Here is an 11,276-nt window from a genome sequence, read left to right on the forward strand (position 1 = left end):
GGAACGACCTCTTTAAAAAGTCCCACTAAGCAAGCTGTGCCAAGGGCCAGGAAGCTCCTTTTATAAGTGTGAGTGCCCGCTCGTGCCCCATAACAGGCGGACAGCAGGGGGGTTGGTGGGGAGGCTCTGACCTATAGCTGAACTTTACCAGTCAAAGATGATCTGTGTCCTCCAGGTTCTCACCCACTGGCTCCTGCCCTCCAGGGATACCTTTGCTTTTACACTCAGACTGGCTGGCTACTGAAACTGTGTTTTTGCCTCACAGATCTACAACTGGGGACTTGGCCAAGGACAGCAGAGGTCCTAAGCTCTCACTACCAGGGAGAGTCCCTGACCTCACAGCATGCTGGTCTCTGCAGAGAGGGAGCCTCTCCTGTCAGTCTCCTTTCCCCAAGGGCAGGGATTCTAGTGGGAATACACCTCAAAGAACAACAAACAACTGCCTGCTGACAACTAGGACTCCCCACTCCCACCCACTGCCACCACCCAGTACTTCCATGGTTCACCTGTTGTCTATGACCACACTAGCCAGAAATATGCTAGTCCTCATGGCCTTGTAGCCCAGGCCTACTTCTTCTTGTAGAGATGGGGCTGACCAGCTTTAGAGCGTGATCTAGGGCATGTCCCTCCTCCTGTGAGCTTCAAGGTCACCAACCATGAAACGTCAGGTGCGACTGGAGACGACAGCAAAAACCCATGTTCTCTCTCCTGGCTGCCTCTGATCAGAGTGACCCCAGAACCCCATGATTTTTACACTGCCACATCTCTAGCCTACAATGAAGCCTTTTGAGATCAGTAAAGGGGAAGGCCTCAGGAGACACCACCATGACAGGGCCACCCTCACACATACAGGCGGAGGGGCAAAAAGCCTCTTCCCCAAACCCCTCCTCGCGTGTCTGACACGATGCCAGAGACTACCACTGGGAATTTCTTTTAATTAAACCATTCTCTTCCCTGTATTAAATGAAAGTGCCCATGGGAAGGTTAGTGCAGCAAGCCTTTATCAACCATTAAGAACTTAGGGCAAATTAGTTTGTCTTTTTTTTCCCCTCCTAAAGTGGTAATTCACTTTGTTCTATTAAAAAGAAAAAAAAATCCAGTCAAAGAAAGCGTGGGTGGCTGAAGTAGTGCCACTCCTGAAAATTGGCTACCGCGATGCTGAGGCTGAAGGGGACTTGGTGGGCGTGGGACAGAGTAAGAAGCATGGAAGGCAGTATGGAAGTTAAAGACAGACCTCCCCACTAAACATGAAAGAGGCCCAGGCCTCTGCTGAACCGTGCTAGCCCAGTGTCCCCAGGTAGCAACATCCAAAGGTCACTAGAACCCTAAAGTCACCTGAGGACCAGAGCGAGGTGATGTGGCAGGGAACAGAAGGTCCACCCACACCCTGGAAGTGAGTAAAGCTTCCTCCTCCTTCCAGGCCCAACGGAGGCTGAGACAAGGCAGGCAGGAGGCCATTAAGGGATCAGAGTCAACTTCACCCCTAGAGAAATCTCCATCCAATCAGAACCAGAACTTTCCCTGATAGCTGAGGCTAAGTCTCCATGGGGGGCTGAACAAGTGTGGGGAACAGAAAGAGGCTCCTTCACGTCCAGTTCTGGGCCACCCACTGCTTAGTCTGGAAGAGGCTACTGAGGAATCTTGAAGACATGACAACTTGACAATGGTCACAAGGCTGCCACTGCACCAGTCTGGGCCAACTCACACAGAGAGGCACCCTTCCTCTGCAAACATATTGCCAGGGCCAGCTCTAAAATGGATACTTCTAGAGTTCAGACAAATGCCCTACTCCCTCAAGGGCTTTATGCAGGCCAGCTCTGAAGGCAGAAAAAATGGACCCCTCGTGTCCCATGGCTAGGACTGTGGAAGGCGTTCTGAGAGGCCGTGGAGCAGCCAGGTAGGAGCCTCTGCTCTGACCACCCAAGCAGCCCTCTGAGGCTTCAAGGATTGTTTTTGTCTCATTTTCGTTTGGGGTATAACATAAAATCCAACTCCCAAATCTCATGGGAAACCCTAATATCACTTTATTACCAGGTGACATGTTGACAAAGGAGTGTGCTGAACTATAGACGGCCCTTGGGACAGGAGGAGTACCTTGCTCACCGGTAGGTCCTCAGTACCTAGTGCAGCTCCTGGCACCCAACAGACACCAACAAATGACCCAATGAGGGTCCACACAGTCACTGGGGAGGGGATTGAGCTTGAGAGAAAACGGTGACATTAATAAAGGACAGGTGAGCCACTGTTTCAGTTTTGCAAGGAATAGAGTAGCTTGGCAAAAACTATTAGAATAATCAAAACTTGAATGGTGGGCCCTTGAAGAGTTTAGACTCATGTTAGCGTCATGACTGTTGATTAAATGATGGAGGACAGATACTAGGAAACACCGGCTTCTAAAAGTCTCAACTCTGGTCATACATGAGAACCAGCATCCAGGGCCAAAGGTCACTTAATGTCCATTTCAGTTTTCCCAGTGACCCACACAACCAGTGACCCACACAAATTCCCTGAAACCTAGTTCCTCAAGAAACAGATGGGAAGAAGGACTTCCGGCTTCCTTAGTACAAGGAGGAAGTCTACATCCCACCCACCCCACCCTGGATGTGAAGTCTGGGTTCCCAAGGGATACTCCCAGAGGTGAGCGTGAGAGACCTGTCGAATACTGTGACTCTTGCAGATGCATGAACTGGCTATGGGGCAGTCTGAAGGATCGGATCGCCAGCCCTGCTTTGGGTAAAGGCCACACAAGCAACCCGTTTATCTTCAGTCCTCCTTTCATAAAACACACAAGGCATAGGATTTCCTCCAAGAGTCACACAGACAGCTGCACCCTGAAATGGGTAAGCTGGTCAGATACTGAATCAATAGCCAGAAGTAGAACAGGAAATGGAAAAAGTTTCCCACTTCCCTCCAGGTGTTTGAGTCTGAACAGCCTCCCACTTCCATGACGTCATGGTTGCTGACACGGGCAAACAGGGTACCCTTTGAAGCTCTCCCACAGAAGCCACATCCTCTGGAAAGAAGAGTTAAAAATACAGAGTTAGAGATAATATCTCTCCGGGCCACGTGCCCAGAAGAGGTAGGCTGGGCCGTTACACCGCAGCCCAACCACAGGTGCAAAAAAGAAGGCCACGGAGCACACTGGGTGGGGCTTGCAGGTCTTGGTGGTAACCCCCATGTGAAGCAGCCAGCTGGGGAGGCACTGCTGCTCCACTCCCAAGAAGTCCCCCTCCACTGACTTCTATTGCCCTCAAATTAGACCAGTCTATATACTTAGTTCAAGGGAGAAAGTCTTATGTCAAGCCCAGCTTGTGCTGGACAGGATGTGAAAGAGGCATCTGCCTACACACACGGCTAAGGCTGGTTCCCCAACGGATACCTTCCACAAGAAGCCCCATACGTTCTCATTCCCACTCCAGGAGGAAACTTAAGTGTCAAGAGATGACCCTGGTGGACATCTGCCTCTCAGGGTCCAAGGAAGTCACAGAAACCTGAAACTTGAACTACTTCCGTCTTGCGAGTTCCACTCAGTTGTAGTGTCTTAAGGTAGCCACACAGGGGCAGCAGTACTCCACCAAAAGGCTGCCTCTCCCTTGGTGTGTTTAGTTTGGATAAAGAAAATCCCCATAGCTTACGGGAAAACTCCTTCCAAAGGAAAATAAAATGACAAGTGACTTCTGTTTCACAAGGTCCTGTCCTGTGCCAGTCACTGGACAACAGATTTGTGAGATCCTCTTACCCTGCAAAGAGTCTAGGGTCAGGCCCACAGACAGCAGGGGGCACTGCCTGCCCATGTTTGGGAGACCCAGCTACCTCTTTCTGGGGAAACCAGGAAGCCAGGAAATTGACTATGGGGACCTGGCAGGCCCAGGATCCATGACTTCACTCCTTGTAATCTATAAACCCGCAGCCTTGGTTTCCCACGTTGTACCAACATTCTCTCAGGTAGTTTAGGAATGAAGGCTTTCTTCCAGTGGGATACCTGTCAAAGGTCAGACACTGTGCCAGGTTTCAGGGACTCTGTGACTCCATATAAATGAAGTTTAAGAACAGGCCAAAGGGATAACCCGTAACTGGTACTCACATGCTGGGTGTCTCTAGAGAGTAAGGATTGCTGGGAAAGGAGAACAAGGGTTTGGAATTCAGGGCTGCTGACCTGGAATCTGGATGACAGGCACATAGGGGTAAATGCCTGTCAAAATGCATCCAGCTGGAAAGCCTAGGTTTACTGCATCTCAGTGTGTATAAAGGAAACGCAACACCATGCCTAAAGTCAAGGCACAGACAGTCTGGGCAGTGTGAGCATGAGAGACACAGTGGCTGTAATTTTATGGCTTCTGTTAATATCTTCCCGGCACTCCTCAGGCAGGCAGGGGTCAGGCAAAGCAGGGCCTGTAAGCTTCACTGTCCTTCCCCAACCTTCTTTCCTGGCACACTTAACTTTGCTCTTTCTTGCTTTTTCATTATTAACACGGAGACCAGAATGCATGCCCACCTACTTCTTGCTGATGTCGGAGGAGATAATGGGTATGCTAATGCTTAGTGAACTGAAATCCCGAGGCAGACATAAAGCAGCGGGATGTCAGAATGAGCAAAAGGATGGACCATAATCCTGCGTGCAAGACTGACTGTGCTTGCTTGCACGCACCCATGCTCTCCCATGCTGCGATAAAAGCCAGCCGCCGCTTAAGGATGCTGAGATGCTCATGTAGGCTTGGGGCTCGCCAGGTCCCCACTTAGCAGAGGTCACTCCTCCCACGACGGTGGCCCCAGCAGCTTCTATCACACACGTTTGTTATTCCTTCCATAACTTCCAGCTTCCAGCTTTTGGGAGGCTACAGTGGAGAATTTTCAGGATCACAGGACCCCACAGTATCCCACGGCCTCCCTGGTGCTTCACTGTATCACGCACGAAGAGACACATTTTCTCCCTCCTCTCTGGCACCCCAGGGGCTTCCCTGATTGCAGGACTCCTTGAGCCAGAAATAGCAGGATACAGTTTCTCAAGGCCCCTCCCCCAGGCAGGTTTTCTGAGTAGCACCCCTCCTCAGGCCAGTGTATCCCACATCATCCCAAAGGGCGTCCCATCTTTGAGAGACAAACCCAGGGAATGTGAACATACCTCCCTTCCCAAGGCCACAGGATCCCTCCCGAAATCCACGGTGAAGCTCTCCAGTTCCACCCTTTCTCTGAAACATCCACATTAAATTTATCAACCAAGAAAAAAAAGGAAAACACCAGCTATCGGAAGCACATGCCGATGTAAGAAGATGGGGCTGGCAGCGCTTGAGAGTGAAGTGGATCAAAGAATGTGGTGCAGGTTGTGGGAGCAACTGGTCTGTGTCACGGTCAGCCTGGGCTGGAAGAGCCCAAGGTAAACCTAAAAGACTGTGGTCAGTGAAACCTCGAGACATGACTCTATCGACTCTAGGGTATCCTTGCTTCTCCTTGCCGACCCCAGCTGAGTTAGTCCAATGATGCACCAGGTCCCATGAGCTGGCAGCATCCTTGTCTAGAATCCCTAATCACAGTAGTGTGTGCTTGTTCAACACTGCCTCCGTCGATCCCCACAAGCCTAAACCGTAGGCAGAGTATTCATCTGCCCCTTTTACAAATTAGGAAGCATATGGATTGGCTTACATTAGACCACAGTGGACTGGTCCTAATGCCTTGATTGCCCACCAGAGTGAACACGAAATCTCAGTGCTAGGTGCAGCCCTCATATAGGCAGGGGGGGGGGGGGGGGGGGGGCCTCCCCAACCAGACCAGTTCCTGCTCTTCTGCTTCAGTGACTCTTCTGGGATTGTGTGCACTTACTTGGTTCCTCTTTGGGACTGAATTAGAATGGCAAACCAGAGCCCTGTACACTCCAGGGAACATGGGTGGACATGGGTCACCTGCTGAGGTGATACTTTCCATGCATAAACTGTACTACGCAGTCTCATGACAGGATGGTTGCCATGGCGGGGAGGGTGCTGAGGTGCAATGTGAAGGTCAGAGAACTTCCGTGGAGTCAGTTCTCTACTTCTGCATGGAAGCTAGGGTTCGTTCTGAGGTCACCAGGATTGCACAGAAGGTGTCTTTACTCTCTGAGCCACCTTGCCAGCCCCATGGGTCAAAAGTTCAGTGATAAGGCAAAAATCAGAAGACAAGCTGGCAAGATGGCTCTGTATACAAAGGCACCTATCGCCAACCCTGGTGACCCGAGTTTGATCCCCGGTACTTACATGGTAGAAGAAAAGAACCGACTCCTGACAAGATGTCCTCTGACACACCCACAAACATGCACACATGCATACAGAAAGAAAACCACACCCTGTCAATATGTAGAGGACAGTGAATCACGGGGTGCCCGGCTCCAGCTGACCCATCTACAACCCAGCTCCTGCACCTAAGGCTCAGGGAGCAACTTAGAAGGGGGGGATGGGGGCACAAAGACCGTAAGAACCAGAGAAACGGGAAGTGTGCTCTGAGATTGCTTCCTTAGAAGCAATGTGAGGGAAGCTACACCCAGAAGTCTCACCGACACGGTTGCCTACACTAGACCTGAGCAAGAAAGACTCCAATAGACACGTTAGCACAGAGGAAGGAAATCAAACAGGCCCCAACCCTAAACAAAGAATGACCAGCAGCCGAGGAACACTGAGAGTGGCAAACAGCCTTCCCCAGGGAAGAGTCCCCCAACTAGCTAGCCAATACCAAATGGTCTGAAATCATATACATACATATATTTGTGTATGTCTGTGTATATACACAATATCTACCAACAATTTGATAAGAATTGGAGAAAGTATGGGGAGGGGGGGATGAGTAGATGGGCGGGAGAAATGATGTAATTTTTAATTTAAAAAAGCCAGTTGTTCTTTAAAAAAAAAAAAAGTTTTTTAAATAGGGCTGTCAAGATGGCACAGGGTATGGTAAGGGTCCTTGTCTCCAAGCCATCGACCTGGAATACACACACTAACAAATTTTTCTAATGTTTAAATTTTAAAGCATAGTGATCTACCCCTGTGAGAGCCGGCAGGAATGGGTCCTCTAGTGAGAGCTCGCTCCTCCCACAGGCACAGGGCTGGATCGCCGCTGAGGGAGAGAAGCATTGTACCCGGGTCCTCCCTTCTGCTGGTTTCCGTGAGCACTGGAGCATTTGCAGTAACATGAAGTATCGTCACGCCCAGACTCATTATTAATTAGCTCATCCAAAGCCTAATTCAAAGGCTTTGAGTCAGAAAGAAGATTCACATCCTGACACTGGCAAACCAAGACTCCATTTCCCCACTTGGAAAAATGAGGCTCCATCCTTGTGGGACTAGAGCACCTCACGGGGTCGTAGAATTTAAACAACAGACAGGGACAGCCACTTAATACCATGCCATACACACATAGGCATGAGTCGGTTCCCTCACCCCTACAGAGCCAGGCTGCTTCTTATCTTTATAGCCCATGCCTACTGGGCAGAGCCCAGGCGCCTAATTAATTATTTACAGAATTGTAGTCAGAGGGTCCTCTAAGGTTCAAAAGACAATATATGGCAGAACACAGTCTCAGTTCAACACTTGAGATCATGCAAAGCACATTCCACATACCGGGCTGCCTACATTATGCCCCCCCACAAAAAAAAAAAGCCTTTCTGTGCACTCAGACTTATAAATTTAAAATTAAGCAAGTAAAATATTTCTGTCTGGTCTGACATAGGAATTCACAAACTTTTTTCTTTCTCACAAAAGTCCTTATTCAAGGAAAAGGATCACACATACCCAGGGAAAACTCATTTTTAGGTTAATTTTTAAAAATTAGCTGTAGTCTTGTGCTGGCTAGTTTTCATATCAATTTGACAGTCTAGAGTCATTTGGGAAGAGGGAATGTCAATTGAGAAAATGCCCACCTCCGACTGGCTGGTGGGCAAGCCTGTGGAACATTTTCTTAATTAATAATTGATGAGGGAAAGCCCAACCCATTGTAGGTGGTGCCACCCCAGGGCAAGCTGGTTCTGCTGTATAAGAAAGCAGCTGAGCAACACATCGGGAACAAGCCAGCAAGCAACCCTCCTCCTGGGCCTGTGCATCAGCTCCTGCCTTGAGTTCCTCCCCAGACTTCCCTGACTCCCAAACCCTATCCTTTCCAAGTGGCTTCTACCCCCCCCACCCCCCCATGGTGTTTTATCACAGTAATGGAAGCCCTAAGATAAGTCTTAAGTCATGGGGTACCCAAATATTGACCTAGACTTCCAGTCCAGAGCCACAACCCACCAGAACCACACTGAGCTAGCTCCCAGGTGCTGGAAACAAGCTGAGCTGGCTAGCTGAATTTCCCAAAGAAGGGAACAAATCTCTGTTAACTTCCTCCAAGTATTTTCCAACCATCACAATAAAAGTGTTTTGTGGGCCAAGATCACAGCACATGATCAAAGAGCAGAGGTGCAGGCTGCTTAGAGAGGAAACAAGAGAGACATTTGCATGCAGTGGAGACAGGAAGTGTGTAGGCAGAAGGTGCAAAGGGCTGTTTCCCACCACCGCAGAGCAAGGAACAATGTACAGCAGTTGTGGTAAATGGCTTGCAGCCCTACAGAAAGAACACAGGAAATAAAAATAAACCACCCCACAGAGGAGGTGTGAGCTCGAAGCTGCAGGAAACAGCAGGACATCCCTCAGTCCACAGTACCTGCCTCACCTGAGTCAGCAAAACAAACACCTCAGAATGGGGAGTCATGAAGGAGAAATAAGGTGTTTCCCTAACTGAGGAATAACCATGGCCAGTCTTTCCTGTGCATATGAAGTTGAGAATCACAGAGCAAGCTAACTAAAGTCTATAGCAAATTAGTAACCTGTGGTGCATTTTCAAATTTGAACTCAAGACTCCAAAAGTTGTAAACAGTAAAAATACACACCAAGATATGTCTGCCACCAAGGGCTAGTCTGGGAAAATCACAACTCCAGAGACAAAAGCAAATCTGACACTTGGGAACTCAGTACCTGGCCCATGTGGCCTTCAACCACTGTGAGAATCATAAACCTGCATGCATAGTAAAGGCTGTGGTGAGGCCTCCCTTGCTCATTCTCAGCTGACTCATTCTCTTAAATGGATTACTTTTCAGAAGTATCTGCTATTGAATCCAAACTAAAACTCATCCAGATCTCCCGGCAAAGCTACATGGCGTCTGTGGGAAGGTCAAGCACACTGAACATTTACCCAGCTTAGTGACTTTCTCCTCACAGTGCTATCTAGACTGTGGCCCACAGAACCCGTCGGTTTTTGACATTATATTGAACCCAACTATTCCTCAAAAGCTTGCTGTGTCGAGCTGCTCCATCTGGAGTGTGTCACTCAACCTAGAGTACGGCTAGTTACGCAGAGTCAATAAAGAACGGAGAGGCTGAAGCTTTGTCAAGCTTCCGGGTAACCGTAGGACACACTCAAAGCTGAAAAGTGTGCGTCTCAGACTGCACACCACCACCTGGGGTAGCCTGGGGTAAGGCCTGGGAGTCTGTTTCAAACAGCTCCTGAGTGGCCAGGACTACTAATGGCTGACTACCCACTGAATAGCAAACCTCCAGGTTTGGCAGTACCTCCAAACAGGATAGGGGTAGTCAGCTATACCCTAAAGACTGATTTGATCCAGTGTGGCCCAGGCAATGCAACTGTGGGTTCCTCCGCCTATGCTGGTGTGCAGCCCCACAGGAGGACTTCTGGAGCACAGGTCATTTGGTAATCGGCTCCAGTGGAAGGTGACAGGGCTGCTCCTGAATTGGATGCAGAGCTCACTGGATACACCGTTGCCTGGACTTCAGCCAACAGACGCTATCCTGCTCTGGCTTTGTCCTTAACATGCTCTTCTGTTGTATCTAAGACCTGTGGCCGTAAGCACAAACCTGAGCTTCATTTCTTCACCTACTTAATGAGAACTGAAGCCTCTAAGACAACTGGGCGTGAAACGGAGGCTTGTGAAGGAGTTTTGGAAAATAATGTGATAGAAATCAACACACACGCACACAAACACACCGAAGTCACTTACCACAGACAACAGTCTCACACACACACACCGCAGTCACTTACCACAGACAGCAGTCTCTCATACACACACACACACACAGTCACATACAACAGACAGCAGTCTCTCATATACACGCACACAAACACACCACAAACCTTACCACAGACAGCAGTCACACACACACACACACACACGGCAGTCACATACCACAGACAGCAGTCTGTCATACACACACACAGACACACACAGTCACAGACCACAGCATACACAGAGACACCTGCCTGCAGTCACAGTCACACACCTACCTCTGTCTCTCTCTCCAGACACAAACACACATGCACACGTGCACACACATTTTGCACTTGGCTTATACTGCCTAAGAGACATGCATTCTTTCACTTTTCCCCAGAAGCATATGGAAACAGACATAACAAGAGAGCACACAGTGGAGTTTCTGACAAGTGCTTAGTGGTGCAGTTCCAGACAATGAAGGATTAGCAAAAGATGGCCTGACTGAGCAAAGGACAAAGGACTGCCATTTTCCAGGTTGTCAGCACTGTCTTTTGTCACTAACTTCAATGACAACTACTTAATGAAAACAAAGGTGAAGGGTCACAGTTGAAGGGTCACAGTTGCGAGTCAGCAAAACATGAAGAGCACACAGACCCGAGGGAAACAGATCTGCATACGAATGTGAAGGAACAAACAAACAAACAAACGGCACTCAGAGGCTCGGAGTGGGTGGCAGAGAAACGTTTAATTTGGAAAGTAAGGGTTACACTGATGGGAGGCAGACAGATTCTGTGTTCCCCGACGTGCACTGTGGAGTCGGTGCGACAGAGCGAAGGGAGTTCTCTGGACGTGCCACCTCACGCCCATCCAGAGTCATAGTTAACCACAAATCTGAAGAATCCATGTGCAACAAGCTGCCAGCTCAAGAATTCTGATCCAGGGGACGTCAAAAAGTGAGCCTGAAAGAAGCAGAAAGGTATGTCATGTCCCAAATCCTTCCATCTAGACGCTCAACCCAGGAGACAGCTGCCTAAGTGCATCACAGTATTTGACCAGACTACAATAACCAGAAAATGGCCAACTGTTTCACAAGCAATGTACGAGAGTAGTATCTATAAGGATTATGCTCACATGTAAATTCCAAGCTCACAAAAAAGTAAAAAAAAAAAAAAAAAAAAAAAAGGCTGTGGAGGCGCTGAAGTGCCCAGCATCCAGCTCCCAACTTACCCGTCCTAACTCTGTGTCACCCCCTGACTTACCCGTCCTAACTCTGCAT

General features: G+C 49.0%; 1 protein-coding gene across 1 annotated transcript in view; it reads right to left on the bottom strand.

Moving 5' to 3' along the window:
- Positions 1-10,725: 10,725 nt before the first annotated feature.
- Positions 10,726-11,276, bottom strand: part of Dad1 (defender against cell death 1) — a 20,496-nt gene continuing 19,945 nt past the window's right edge. The window contains exon 3 of the mRNA XM_028788479.1: positions 10,726-10,959. The gene's annotated coding sequence lies outside the window, so the exon portion shown is untranslated. The remainder of the gene's footprint in view (positions 10,960-11,276) is intronic.

This window comes from Grammomys surdaster, unplaced genomic scaffold (genome assembly GCF_004785775.1).
Source record: "Grammomys surdaster isolate TR1022 unplaced genomic scaffold, NIH_TR_1.0 125750, whole genome shotgun sequence".
Lineage (NCBI taxonomy): Eukaryota > Metazoa > Chordata > Mammalia > Rodentia > Muridae > Grammomys > Grammomys surdaster.